Raw genomic sequence first — 14,860 nt, 5'->3', positions numbered from 1 at the left:
ATAGAAATTGTTTTGTGATCTTAGGTGCTGGTTTTCTATCACAAGTTCACAGCTGCGTGCCTGCATAGGCACGAGCAGGGGATGTCTCACTGTGTGGTCTTTGCAAACATAGCACAAAACTGTAGGAAGCCACGTGTGCTGTAGGAATCCAGATGAAGAGCCTAATTCTGTCAGGAACACTCACAGGTTTTTTGGAGGTTTCTCTGGAGCTGCAGGTGAGAATCTAATTATTGATGACTGAGTGTGATATGAGTGTAATGATAATTTGGATTGGTTTGGAACAGTTTCATGGTGAAACACTGTGGATCACACTCACAATCCATTATGACCATTTCCTTCAGACACTCCGTGAGTTGCTGCGTTGAAAAGAAACTGAAATGGGGGTAATTCTACTGCGTTTTAGCATTTTTTCACCCTAGTAACACTGGAATGATTCACTCAGAGGTCAGGAACCAGAGGCCATTGCTGCGTCTCTTGGACATGGCAGACCAAGCTTTCAGGTGACTGGGTACCAAGACATCACATCATGATCAGTTTCAAGATCACTTTCTGGTTATTTTTCTCCATAAATCAAAAGGGACAGGAAGATTACTGTAGTTAGCAGCAGGAAAATGACCTGTAAAAATCTTCAAGCTGATTTAGTCACACTGGATTTTATTTACTTTCGGTCAACAGGATTTTAATATTTACAGGAGCATTTCTGTGGTAGTTCTTGGTGAGAAAGGCTCTCCTGGGGCTTCAGTAAATGAAACAAGCAGGTTCTGGAAATCTAGATCTCTATTGAGCTGTCACCCTACTCAAAACAAAAAGAAGTTATTTCTGTGTTAATACAGATTTATGAGTGCTGTAATACAAAGAGGTCCAAATCATATTTTACAGTAAGATTTGTAAACATTTCCCCATTTGCAATTGTTCCTTTTCTCTGTCTCACTTTTGTACTTTTTGTGATCTAAGTAGGGGACTCTGACATGTGTGGTTTTCAGTAAACTAAAAGGAAGTGCATGCAGTGAGCTTACCAGGCGTGTCACATCAAGCTAGTAAGTTGACTCACCTCATTGTAGAAGCTGAGTTTTCTAATTCAGCATAGAAAAAGAATGGATATTGCCTAATTAATAAATGTGTTCAGTAGAGCCCTTTAGAAAGTGTTGAGTAAAGGAAAGCATGCATCATACACTGGACTAGGTGATCTCTAGAGGTCCCTTCCAATCCCTACAGTTCTGTGATTCTGTGATCATAAAAGGTCCAGTTACCAGGAAACAGCTACAGACATAATTTATTACTTCTTAAATAATGCTTTGGTCAAATTTGCTATTTATATGCAATACTGAAGTCGATTGTTATCTGTTTATTTGGCCCTGTGGAAATACATTGCAAATTGCTATTGTTTATTAGGGATAATGTTCCTTAGTGTTCTTCATCTGCTTTGAGGCTGCTTACAAAAGATAAATAAGTCGACTCCTATGTGTACGTGTAACTGTTTTAGTGGTAGTAAACCCTGAGTGAAGAGAAATGAAAGGGCAATTAAAAGGAAGGAATCAGGTACATCAAAACACAAAGCAGACAAAAATAGAGAACTGTTATTTTGTGTCTGTATAAAATTCTGGAGGTTGTTATTTTTTCAGAACTAATATAGTAAGCAAGAGGCCAAGTGGAACACTCTGCTGTAGTTGTAAAGGTCCATAGCTGTGCTTCATAAGCAAGTTCTGATAGCAGCACTCATATTCCTGCCCTATCTCTATGTGTGTTCTGAAGAAAGCAGATAGATGTGAGTCAGAAGCACAGAGCCAATTGAAGCTGGCACAGGGATAGGACAACATACTCTTTCACAAGTTCCACCAGTCACCATTTTCCCATAAAAGTGCTGCATTTTACACCCTGCCTCCCACTTTCCTTTTATGTTACCAGTAAAGGCTACTCTGTTTTTTAGCAAAGCTCATTACTGTAGCCAAAGCAGGGAAAACTTCCACCTTCCTTCTGGAGAGGAGCTATGCTGTATACCAGACGTTCAGTTCTCCCACTCCCCAGTTTTTCTTTCTCGTGTCATTTCACATAACCCCAACCTCTACTTCAGAACTGGTTAGTTCAAACTTAGCATGGGAAAGCCAATGAAAGTGGATTTATCGTTCATCAGGGTTGATAGTCAGCCTGTATCTGTCGTCTTTTCCCACCATCGCTCATGTTTCTGTTTCTGTCCTGCACTCTCATGTTTAGCCCTCTGCCACTTTCCTTCTATTATTACAAAGTTACTGAAGTGAAGACATAATACTGATTTATTTTAGAAGAATTTCAAAAAATCTCCATCTGATGACTGAGGAATCAAACTGAGCTTATGGAAGAGGCTGAGAAGTGATGCTGATAAACAAAAACCTCAGCTACCATCGTATATACGTATAAAATGCTGAGCAGATCAGTCCTCCTTCTGCTTCTTCATGGCTGAATGCTGTAATTAGACCTAAATTTTCCTCTCACAATTTAATCCTCCCTGGAGAACTGCATTACCTAGCCAACATCCTCTTCTAGCTGGTACTGAAGATCCGATAATTGACTGTGAAGGGAGAGAGAAAGCACTGAGCGTGAGGTTGTTCAGGGACACTCACATCCATCACATGAATCACCAACAGGAGAAAGCCTTTTGGATAATGCTGCTTCTGTCCGTTCATATTTGTGGTGTATTTTGGATTTTGCTTTGTTTGCTTTTCCCACACATTCATCAGAACTGTAATAATGAAGATGTTACCCTTTTTTTTCCCCCCTGACTTGTTACCATCATCCCTATTTTGTGTGTTGTGCAGTGTGTTTTCTGGGGGCTACCTTTGACACCCAACATAGATCTTCATCTGAAATGAACTCCTACCAAGTCATGCCCGTGCCTCTGAGGTTTGTGCTTAAATCTAGTTTTGGTCTAAGGCTGATCCTCATGAAACCTTTGCAGCTATACCAACTTGAAACTGCATCATTTTGTAAAACTGTCATATGACTGGGGTGAATGTTTGTGGTATCACTGTGTAAATGATTTTCTGTGGTGTCATTATCTGTGAGCTCCTAGTTCATGTAATCAGCATGTGTTTATTTCTCAAGAGCTCTGCAACTGGAAAGTGATTTGATTGTCAAGAACATTAGGTAATTGGAACAGAAGCTTTGGGGCTTCTGGTTTAAGATTGCTTTGGAGCACAGCCTGCTTCAAAAAGATTGCCTTGCAGTATTTTGTGGTCCCTCTGGCTACTAAAGCATCCATGCTCTTAGCTGTATATTTCAAATTCTCTGGTCCGCTCATTCTTTAATCTACCTCATGTCTTCATTCTTCTAACTTGGAAGTTTACTGATTTGACATTATGAGAGTCCTCTACTCTGCCAGCATCATTCCTTCACTTCTCCACCATTGTATGTATTCTTTCAGCTGATTCTTAACGTATTTTGTAAGGTCTCAGAGTACCATTGAAATAACATCTGTGACTCCTCTTCAGATCTTTGCTCTATGCTGAAACAACAGTAATAATTAATAAAAATAATGGATCTAATCATTATCTTTCAAGAAAGAAAAGAAAGAAAGAAAGGAAGGAAGGAAGGAAGAAAGGGAGAGGCAAAGAAAGAAAAAGGAATTTGTTCCTTCTGTTCAAGACTTTTTCTCTTATGATTCAGCTGGGGTTTTACCCATCAGATAGATCTGCAGAACATGAATTGTGGAACTACAGATAGGCTTCAATTTGTGTAGAAGTGTCCCATTCAAAATCATTTTGTGCTGCTCAAAAGCATAATGCTAATATTTGATATAAATAAGGGCTTATCCAAGTTTATAAGGCTTTGGTATTTGTGCTGATATTTTTATACTTGTGAAATTACATTTCACTTAACCTTCAATTAAGGACTAATAAAAGCTTAGGAGGATTTTAAGTTGAAAGAAGCTAAATCATCACTATTCAGCATTACATGCAAAATGTTTCCTAGATTTTTCTTTCTTTCTTTTACTTAAGCTGCCCATATGTTAAATTACTACGTGCAGACAGCCCTGGAATAAGCATATTTTGGATAATAAATATTGTATTCTTTTCCCTCATTCACCTCCATTGGAGAATATTACTGGGGAAAAAATTGCCATGTTATAGAACTAGAAGCACTCTGAAAACATCGTGTAAATATGTGCCTAATCGTGTGCATGTAAATTTACATATCTAGCACATGAGTCATGTGATCACATTCCCTTCCCTTCCTGCACAGTATGATTCTCTGAGGAAATTAATTAATATAGTATTTGGAAGAACAGAAAATGTAAAACTTCACCCCCCAAAAATGGTAAATCTGGTATTTATCTCACTACTAAATTAATCTTGTAATTGTTCTCCAAAGTTTTATTTGATGAATAACCAATAATTCTTTCTTTCCTTCTCTTTGTCAGAGTCTCACAGCCTCCTGTGACCTGATTGCCAGATAAAACATCTAACAGCACAACAGCAGACAAATGTCCCTTGCTTATGGGGCTTAGGAAGGAAAGCTCTGTGCCTCAAGTGGAGCCACTGCAAGAAGATACGGGATGTCAGAGTGATGAGTGCTGCTGCTTGGTAAGCTCTCCACCACCTTCCTCTGGCTGCCCCCATAGAATCACAGAACACAGGGATTGGAAGGGACCTCTGGAGATCCTCCAGTCCAACCCCTCTGCTAAAGCTGGTTCCCTGCAGCAGTTTACACAGCAAAGAGCCCAAGCAGATTTTGAAACTCTCCAGAGAAGGAGACTCCACAGCCTCTCCAGGCAGCCTGTGCCAGTGCTCTGTCACCCCCAAAGGCAAGAAGCTCTTTCTCCTGTTCAGATAAAACTCCCTGTGTTCCAGTTGGTGTCTTGTTACTGGGCACCATTGAAAAGAACCTCACCCCATCTTCTTGACACCCACCCTGTAGATATTTATCAGCATTAATAAGATCCTCTCTCAGTCTTCTTCTCTTCTTCAGGTGGAACAGACTCAGGTCTCTCAGCCTTTCCTCATAGGAGAGATGCTCCAGGCCCCTCATCAACTCTGCTGGCCCTCCACTGGTCTCTCTCCAGTAATTCCTTGTCTTTCTTGAACTGGGAAGCCCAGAACTGGAGAAAAAGTCACAAAAAGAATCTGTACAGAACCATACAGAAAGCAACCAACAAACGTTCCCATCCCTTCTCTTATCCACGTGGAGCTGCTGATCAGGCAGCAGCACCACCACCAAAGGCCTTTTCCAGAGGGATGCCACTGGCCGATTTGAACTGAACAAAACGTGTCCTATTCCCAACCAGCATACCCACACACAGTGCATGAGCACTGCAAGGATGTGCACATGAAGACTAAAAGCTGAACAGAATTTTACTTGCACATGTATACGCACACGAAGAGCATAGCCAGAGAATGAGGGACGAGCTGTGTTCCCACAGCTTTCTGCTGTGAAAGCTGTTTCCCACAGCGTCTGTTCGAGGCCATTTCACAACGTGAGGGTTTGGAGGTGATGCCTGTGTTCACTTCGCCATTCCGGCTGATTCATACTGAATGTGAGCAAAAATGGGGTTTCAGGATGCCGAGCTGTGAGTTTGAGTTCTGGAAGACTTCGTTGCCCTCTAGTGACAGGCGGAGGCAAGCTGCAGAGGGCAGGAGGGGTGCGGGGCTCGGAGGGGGAAAACAGGAAAGCGAAAAGCTTTTTCTTTAGTGTCATTAATTTCCTAGCTGATTAGAAAGAATGCCTATCACCTATACTCAGATGACAGCCACCGCTGCAAAGTCTAGATATTTACAATATTCTTGCTGAAATAATAACAAAACCATAATGAAGTAATGGTTTCAGTGCTACAAATGGGCTCCTCAAACTATCTTAAAATGTAGTGGATCAGATCTTGGTGGAGACCTGAAAGCTGCCTTACAGGGGGCCTATAAGAAAGAGATTTAGACTGGATATAAGAAAAAGTCTTTTACGATCAGGGAAGCACTGGAACAGATTGTCCAGAGGGGAGATGGATGCCCTGTCCTTGGAAACACTCAAGGTCAGGCAGGACAGGGCTCTGAGCTCTGACTGAGCTCTAAGTGTCCCTGCTCACTGCCGGGGACTTAAAACAGATGACCTTTAAAGATCCCTTGCAATTCAAACGATTCTATGATTCTGTCATCTTTGTGATGATGACAGGGGAGACGGCAGCCAAGACCTGTGCTTGAAATCCCCATGAATCCCTTCTTCCTCTAGAAATGCTCTGCAAATACCACTTCACCAGAGCACTGATGACAGCAAATGTGGATACAACTGATATGCATAAAATGAGGCCAAAAATGCTTTTTTTCTGATGACTGTCATTCGAGTTTCTGAATCTTTGCCAACACTTCAGGTGATATAAACATATCACAACACCTGCATCAGCATTGGGGCTGATACTGGACTATGTGAGTCAGTATGAATCACAATCCCTAAACTACGTCACTGTACTGATAAAAGTTTTAATCACTGACAAGGTTTAAGTCATTGCTCAGATTGGGCTGAACTAGCTGCCACAAAGGAGTTAATGTCAGTACACTACGTTCTCTTTTGAGCAACTGATAGGCTGAATAGCTGGGCTGAGCTCAATGGGATGAGGTTCAATAAGACCAAGTGCCGGGTCCTGCACTTTGGCCACAATAACCCCATGCAATGCTATAGGCTTGGAGCAGAATGGCTTGAAGAATGTAGAGAGGAAAAGGACCTGGGGGTATTGGTTGATGCTCGGCTTAACATGTGCCAACAGTGTACCCAGGTGGCCAAGAAGGCCAACGGCATCCAGGCCTGTATTAGAAATAGTGTAGCCAGCAGGAGCAGGGAGGTGATCATCCCCCTGTACTCAGCTCTGGTACGGCCGCACCTCGAGTACTGTGTTCAGTTTTGGGCCCCTCACTACAAGAAGGACATTGAGGCCCTGGAGCGTGTTCAGAGAAGGGCAACAAAACTGGTGAGGGGTCTGGAGCACAAGTCTTATGAGGAGCGGCTGAGGGAGCTGGGATTGTTCAGTCTGGAGAAGAGGAGGCTCAGAGGAGACCTTATTGCACTCTACCACTTCCTGAAGGGGGGTTGTGGTGAGGAGGGGGTGGGCATCTTCTCCCTGATAAATAATGAAGATTTAGATTAGACCTGAGGAAACATTTTCTCTGAAAGAGTGGTCAGGCACTGGAATGGCCACTGAAATCTCCACCTGCCTGCTAGTAATGGAAGGCTCCCAGTTATTATTTTCATTATTCATTACCTACATTTCAGAAAACGTGGCAAAAAAAAAGAAAAAGTTGCATTCTGCAGAGTTGCTTGTCTGCAGTGCTTTGAATTCCTCCTTGAGCTGCATGTCACAGCCAAAAATTCTCATTAAAGAGCAAGGATTTTTTCGTTACCTTTCTTAATCTTTAGGATATTTACTTTTACGTTATCATTAAGCCAACTCACAGTAAAAAATTTTCAGTTCCTCATGAGTCATAACAATCGTTACAGGGCTTCCCCTTTGTCTGTCTGTTGATGTAATAATCATCATCACAATCCCTGCAGTTGTGGTCTTCACTTCTTAGGACACAGTGGCTCTTTACAGTTGTCGTGGTCACTCACTGGTGACCAATCATAGAATATCCTGATGATCACTGAATCCAGCTCCTGACACCACACAGGTCCCAACATCAGACCCTGTGTCTGAGAGCCTTGTCCAGATGCACCTTGAGCTCCAGTAAGGTTGATGCTGTGACCACCTCCCTGAGGAGCCTGTTCCCTGCCCAGCCACCCTCCAACTAAAGAACCTTTTCCTGATGTTCAGCCTGACTCTCTCCTGTCACAGCCTTATGCCGTTCCCTTGAGTCCCATCCCTGGTCGTCAGAGAGAGGAGATGAGTGCCTCTGCTCCCCCTCAGTGCTTACTGAACAGTAACAGTGATCATTTACTAATGCTGTAAAATCCTGGGACTCATACCAGCGTCTGCTAGTCTGACTGTGCACGCTGGCTTACAAAACAAACAAACTAACTAACTAAAGAACATACTACAAAGCACAAGCCGTACTTATCTTGGTCGCACTAGTCGCAGCAAGTGTTACTTGGTCTCTGATGATGCAAGACTTTTCCTAGGGCTGCCTGAAGGAGTCCCACCCACACTGACAGAAACAAAAGCTCCTGGAGCCTGGAGTTCCCATACATGGGATGGATGAATCTCCCGTGCACCGATGTGCTGTAGTTCTGGGCCCTGAGAAGCATATACTGTGCATTTTTCACTGCATCAAACAATAACGTGGTCAGGTGTGAATGGACTGTATTGGGTGGAGTGGCTGACACACCTGGAGGCTGTGCTACCATTCTGTGTAACCTGGACTGGAAGGTCAGGTATCTTATTGGGCAAGTGTAGAGTCTTACTCCTGCAAAGGACTAACTGCATGCCTCAGTACAGGTTGGGGGATGGCCTGCTGGAGAAGGGTCTGGGTGTCCTGGGAGACAACAGGTTGGCCATGAGCCAGCAGTGTGGCCTGGTGGTCAAGAAGGCCAATGGGATCCTGGGGTGCATTAAAAAGAGCATGGCCAGCAGGTTAAGGGAGGTGATCCTCCCCGTCTACTCTGCCCTGGTGAGGCCACATCTGGATGTTGTATCCAGTTTTGGGCTAACCATTTGATGAAAGTCAGGATAGAGTTCAATGGAGGGCTACCAAGATGATTCAGGGCCTGGAACATCTCCCTTTCTGAGGAAAGGATGAAAGATCTGGGACTGTTCAGCATGGAGAAGAGAAGGCTGTGAGATTTTATCAATGTCTGTATTTTAGGGGCAGGTGTCCAGAGGATGGGGCCGGGCTCTTTTCAGTGGTGCCTAGTGACAGGACAAGGGGCAGTGGGCACAAATTGGAACGCTGCAAGTTTCATTTAAACACGAGCAAAAATCTCTGTACTTTGAGGGTGACAGAGCCCTGGAACAGGATGCCCAGAGGGGTTCTGGAGTCTCCTTCTCTGGAGATATTGGAAAACATGCTTGGACTCTTTCTTATGTAACCTGCTCATGCTTTAGCAGAGGAGCTGGACTGACGGATCTCCAGGGGCCCCTTCCAACCCCTACAATTCTGTGATTCTGTGTTTAATTACATGGTAATTTCCATCTGTCAGGAAGCAGTTGACCTTTGGAATTATAACCATCTGACAGAAGTTTATCTCGCAGCTGTCCCGAGTTGGTTCTAATAATAAAGATGCAAGTACAAGTTACAAAATGGCAGCTATTCATCACTGTAATATAAAGCATTATATTATAGTAGTCTACAGATTTTATGTAGAATAACAAATAATTTACAGTAATTCCACATAATCACATGATTCTTCAGCAGTATGAATGAGAATAATCTTTCCTGCTATATGTGGTAACCAGAACTCTTGATCTTAGAATGGTGTATTCAGTGTTGTTGCTTTAAATCTTATGGTTCAGTAGATGCACAGAGTAGGATGTGATTTGTTTTCAGAAGAAAAACAGAAATGCAACTTAGCATATCCTGATGGAATAAGAAACTCTGTAAAGTCCCTTGCCCATTTCCTTCTGCTTTAGTCACTCCTGAGTAAACTTCCCAGTTCTTGATGGTCCTATTTCTGGATAAATATAAATACATATATAGGAGCAATGATCCTTGCTGTTAAGTATTTTTCATCATAGGAACTCCATACTCTAGCTGATTAAAGGGTATAATCGTGTGAAGCAGGTGTGGCTTGATTTACACACATCCTTCTGCATTTTGTTGAATAGAGCAGGGGCAGAACTAGGAGTCAAGCCTCATTTTACACTTTCTTTAAAGTAATCCAGTTTGCATAACATATAAACACAGAGCCATTCAGAAGCTTGACCCAAAGGTAGAAGCTCTGATCTCTTAATTATAAAGTGAAATATTTTGCATACATCAGTTAGGTTTTCCACATCTTGTTTTCCTGGTTAGTCAAATAGAGAAAATAATAATTACCTTCTTTAGTGGTAGTTATGCTCTTTTACGGACTTCTGAACACTCTGACAAGAAAAAGAGCCGTGTTAGCTTTCCTAGCAATTAACTGTGCTGTTCGGGTGTCTGCAGCCCACAGGGCTCAGCTGCCTAGCAGGAGCTGTTGTAAGGAGGGTTTCTGACACATGGTGAGCAGACACAGCTCCGCAGGTTGCATTGCTGGCCTGCTGCTGGAGCTGGGAGAACTGCTGCCTTCAACACAACAGTTGTGCAACTTCCTTCTGGCTCCAAAAATTCTCGTTTCCAGGGAATTTCTTATGATCACTCTTAGTGACTTCCTAGGCAACGGGCTCTGATGCTACTGTTTCACCTCCTTCTTTTTTTTTTCTTTTTACTTCTTTTTTAGTATTAATGAAGTGATAGAAGCAGTCAAACCACATCTTCCATTTTCCCCTGCCAGAGCTTGTGTATGTAAGCTATGCATGCTGAATTATAGCTGCGTAGCATGGAATTAAATACTGTGGGTGTTCATGGAAGCCCCTGAAAACTGGGAAATGTCATCCATTGCTCCTCCAGGGGCCAGAGAAAGAGGCTGGGAGCTAAGGCCAATCCCAGCGAGCCTGTGGTGGGAATCAAACAGCAGAGAAGGACAACACCTGGGGTGCATAGGGAAGATAACATATTGATTTTGTAGCACTTCGATCTCTCTCAGGTCTGTGTGTTCTTGTCCCCCTCAATCCCCACACACCCTGCAGCCCTGACCCCAGCAGGGATCAGCACATGTGCCCTGTCAGAAAGAAGCAAGGACTAGCATTTGTGTTTCTTAAGCAATAGTGATGAAGAACAACTGGGAGCAAGGTGGGCTCAGGAATACAGGAGTCGTTGGGCAAAGCAAGCCTCCATCTTTAACTCATTACAGGCTCTGGGAGAGGAATACAGGTTTTCCATGTTCTCAGAAACCTTTGCTCTGGGTGTATGCATACCCAGCTGATGGGCTTGAGTCTAATTGTTTGCCTTGACCTAGTCTAACTAGTTTACAACTGCTAATAGGTAATCAATTGGTTCAGCAAACGATGAGTTTTTAATTAGCTGTGATGATACATGGCTCTTTACCTGAACCATTCCACATTTTTGGGACCAGAAGCACCCTGCAAGCAGCTGAGGGTGAGCAGGGGCACTGCAAGGAGGGAATTTGTGCCTTAACCAGGGGAGACGCGGGGAAGTAATTAAATCATATAATGCCTCGGGTTGGAAGGGACCTTAACAGCCCATCCATTCCAACCCCCTGCCGCCGGCCGGATGCCCCCCACCGGATCAGGCTGCCCCACCTGGAATGGCCTCGAAAGCCTCCAAGGATGGAGCGGACGAGCTCTACGAGAGAGAGAGGAGGGGCAGTCCGCCAGGCGGCACTGCTGCCCCGGGGAACGCCCTGACAGCGGAGCCACCGCTCCCAGGGACGGGGATGCCGGAGCTTCCCTTCATCTCATCTGTGTTTTAGATGAGCAGCGACACGCGAGCAGTGCGAGGGTCTCATGGCGTGGGGAAGGAGTCTATTCTGCCTGGGTGACAGCCGCGAAGTCTGCAGATGAATTCATCTTTCTTCATCTTCACGTATTGCACGCGCTGCGGGAGGTAAAAACAGCTGAGGAAAACACGACCAAAACAAACTCCTTCCTGTTGTGCAGTCTTCTTTCCAAACCTTCTATTTACTTTAATATGCTTTCATAGGTTATAAAATTAGTAGAACATTTTAGAGTTTATTTCTTTTTTTAATTGCTCTGTCACTTTCTAGCTTTTCCTGCAGATTTCCAGGGCCTTCTGAACGTACTGTTACGTTCTGCTGCATATTGCTCAGAGATGAAAGTGACAACAACTATTGGCTCGCAGTAGAACTACCTTGTGCCCAGTCTGTGTTATTAAAGAGTACAGCAGAGCTGCCTTTCAGAAGCCATTTTGCTAAACATTCTGGAGTAAGAGTTCCCTGCCTGTCTCTTTGAAGTCTGTGGGGCTTTTGATGTTGCCTTCATCAGTGTTAGGATGAAGCCTTGACATTGCCTAAATATGGGATAGGGCCAACCTTTTTGTGAATCACTATGAGTGAGTCAATCAGCTATTTGGTGCATCATCTCTTTCTATATAAAGTATATCTTAAAGCAAATGTCCTCCCAGGTGCAAGCCTAGGAAATTCCTGAGGCAGAAGGCTAACACGTTCACTGAGTGCAGTTAACTATCTCCTTCATTCTTTGTGCCCCTTTGTACCTATCTTCTCCTACAAGTAAGGAGTGTTGTGAGAATGGATTCTCCAGTATTTATAAAAAATCAAAATCCATGCCACTGAAGAAGTGCAGGTGTTTATTGAAATGAAGACAAGTTCTGCAAATCCTCTCAGACATGGAAGCAAAATACCACACCAGATTCAACAAACTCAAACAGTTCCTCCAACAACAAGGGGTCCCTGTTCCTGTAACGTACAGAACTGAGTCACTTCTCCGGGGACCTGTGGGCCAGGAGTCCTCTCTATAATGCAATCTGCTGCATATTATCCATTCAGGTCTTTCCTAAGCCAGCGGGCTTAGCCTCCCCATTGCATGGTTGTGATGGCACAGAGACCTCTGAGATCTGAGGGTTTGTCATTTCATGGACAGGGGATTTGGGAGATGGACTTCACAAGCTGCTCTAAGAATAGAAGAGATGGTGGAATTGTTCTGAGTCACAGGCATTAACAGAACAGACTTTGCTTATAATTTAGCTGTGATTGCTTTGGTAATGTTGTAAATTTGCATAATTAGTCTCCTATTACTCAAGAGAAACATAACTAATGTGCAGCAATCTTCTTCAGCATGTAGCTTAACAGCAGGATAGAGAAATAGCATAGGAAACAGTTTGTTTGAAGTTTGCATCTCTCTGGCTCCCTAGGATAGTATGATCTACACAACCTCTTCTCTCACCTGCACTGGTCCCCAAGTGTGACTGGAGAACTGCATTTCTGTTCTTTTCTGAATCCCTGGGAAATACTATTTTACTTCATAGAGCAGACAGGTTGCAAATGTCAAATACATCTAGGAAACCTACAACCTTTTGATTCACTTTTCTTAGTCCCTAACATTCTAGCTGACATTGGTCTTATTTAAAGCGGTGTGTAATAGAACATTGTATACGCTTAGATATCTGCATATCTATGTGGTGTTTGCTTTCAATTGGCCTGTCTTGCTTCCTTTGAATTCTCATTCATTTTTTGAGAGGCTTTTGTCTTGTCTACTCTTGGCGCATCTTGAGGTTGATTACCAAGATGCTTCATCATCTTCCTGATGGTCTGTCATCAGTGTTCTTCTTCTGCAATGCCTCCCCCGAGGAGCAGGGCAAAGTCGCTACGCTGGCACGATGTGCTGTTGCACCAAATGCCAATTATTTTCTTATATTTCCTCTCTTTATCCTTCTGCTATGTTTGGCATCACAGTTGCTTGAGGAACTCTTTGACTCAAACACCTTTATTTTTGGTTGTACAGCATCTAGAAGAATAATGTCTGAGCAGGATTTCCTGTCACTCATTTATTTATTTTTTTTTTTAATTGAAAGTCACTCCAGTGTGCTGTGAAACTGTTCAAGAGCCTTTTACTTCATGCCAGCACTCAGCATTGGTGCTGATTTGAACATATTTGTGTGGGATCGCTGCTGAAACTCATTTCCAGTTTTCTGACTTAAAGCTGTCAAATCATGTGTTAGATGGGACAGAAGCAACTCTACTTAATCCAGAGAAAGATTAATTTTAATTTTTCCAGATGTTAGGAGGCTGTTGCTTCTTGCCTGAGAATGCTTTGACATGTCAGAATTGCAGGAGTAGTTTATCTGTGTGGCTATACCTGGTGTAGGGAACTGCTTTGGCAGGGGGGTTGGACTCGATAACCTCTTGAGGTCCCTTCCAACCCCTAAGATTCCATGATTCTATAGAGCTGCCCCTGAGAGTTATAGTGATTTACATATATTTTGCACAGACCATGTGCAGCTCTTGTCCTTAAAGCAGATCAGAAGGATGAAGAAGCTGTCTGTGTCTAGGACTTTTCATCACAGTAACTGAGAATGGGAAAATGTGTTTGTTTTCTTTGATGTTTAATATCAATGGCATTATTGATCTGTATTGCTTTATAATATGCAGGAAGTAAAAATTCCTGATGCTCTCCCAACAGCTCCCAGCTGGAAAGCTGCTGCTCCCTGTGTTTTTCAGAACTGCTGTCCATGCTCAGTGCTGTAACTTGCAAACACTGTCCTTCTTTGAAGCCTGACTTAATATCTGAGATGCTCTGTACCTTTTTGTCATTGTTAATGAAAGCCCTGGTTGAGCAAATCATAGTCATAAACCCCTCAGGAATTCAGTTTTATTGAGCAATTTCTCACTCTTAGCAGAATTATATGGCACATTAATTAGTCCTTATAACAACTAGCTTCCAGGGGAGGCACAATGAATCTATCATTGCCCACACAAGGAAGTCAAATCTCATTTAAATCAGTCCTCATAACTTCAGGTCTTGTGCTCAAGGTGTTACCGATGAAGTGCTTGTTTCATCTTCCAGCAAAGAAAATTGCTTGGGAAGGCATTGAGACCAAAGTGCTCATGATGTCATGAGTTTATTGCCTGAGAGCAGCACGCAGAGTGACTCAAACCCAGCGCACAGGTGATAGGTACTGAAGCATTTCAGCAGCAAATGTACTGATGTCACTGTGGTACAAAAATGTGCAGCAGTTTGTTTCCACTGGGTCTTCGTCTAGGTCCAAATTCAGCACAGGACAGAAGAAAAGCCTCTTATTTTAAGCATGTTGATAGTCTCAATGCTTTATTTTCACTTTTGAATTTTTTCTTGTTGAGCTTGAATGACTGGTTGCTAAATTTAAGAATGTTTTAAGAACTCTGACTGTCAAACATTTCCTGGAACATTTTTTTTTGCTATTTTCTTCTCAGTAGATGTGCA

This window comes from Cyrtonyx montezumae, unplaced genomic scaffold, assembly GCF_038088225.1.
Source record: "Cyrtonyx montezumae isolate F1298 unplaced genomic scaffold, pur_monq_1.0 scaffold_2, whole genome shotgun sequence".
NCBI lineage: Eukaryota > Metazoa > Chordata > Aves > Galliformes > Odontophoridae > Cyrtonyx > Cyrtonyx montezumae.
Note: the sequence above shows the minus strand (reverse complement) of the source record.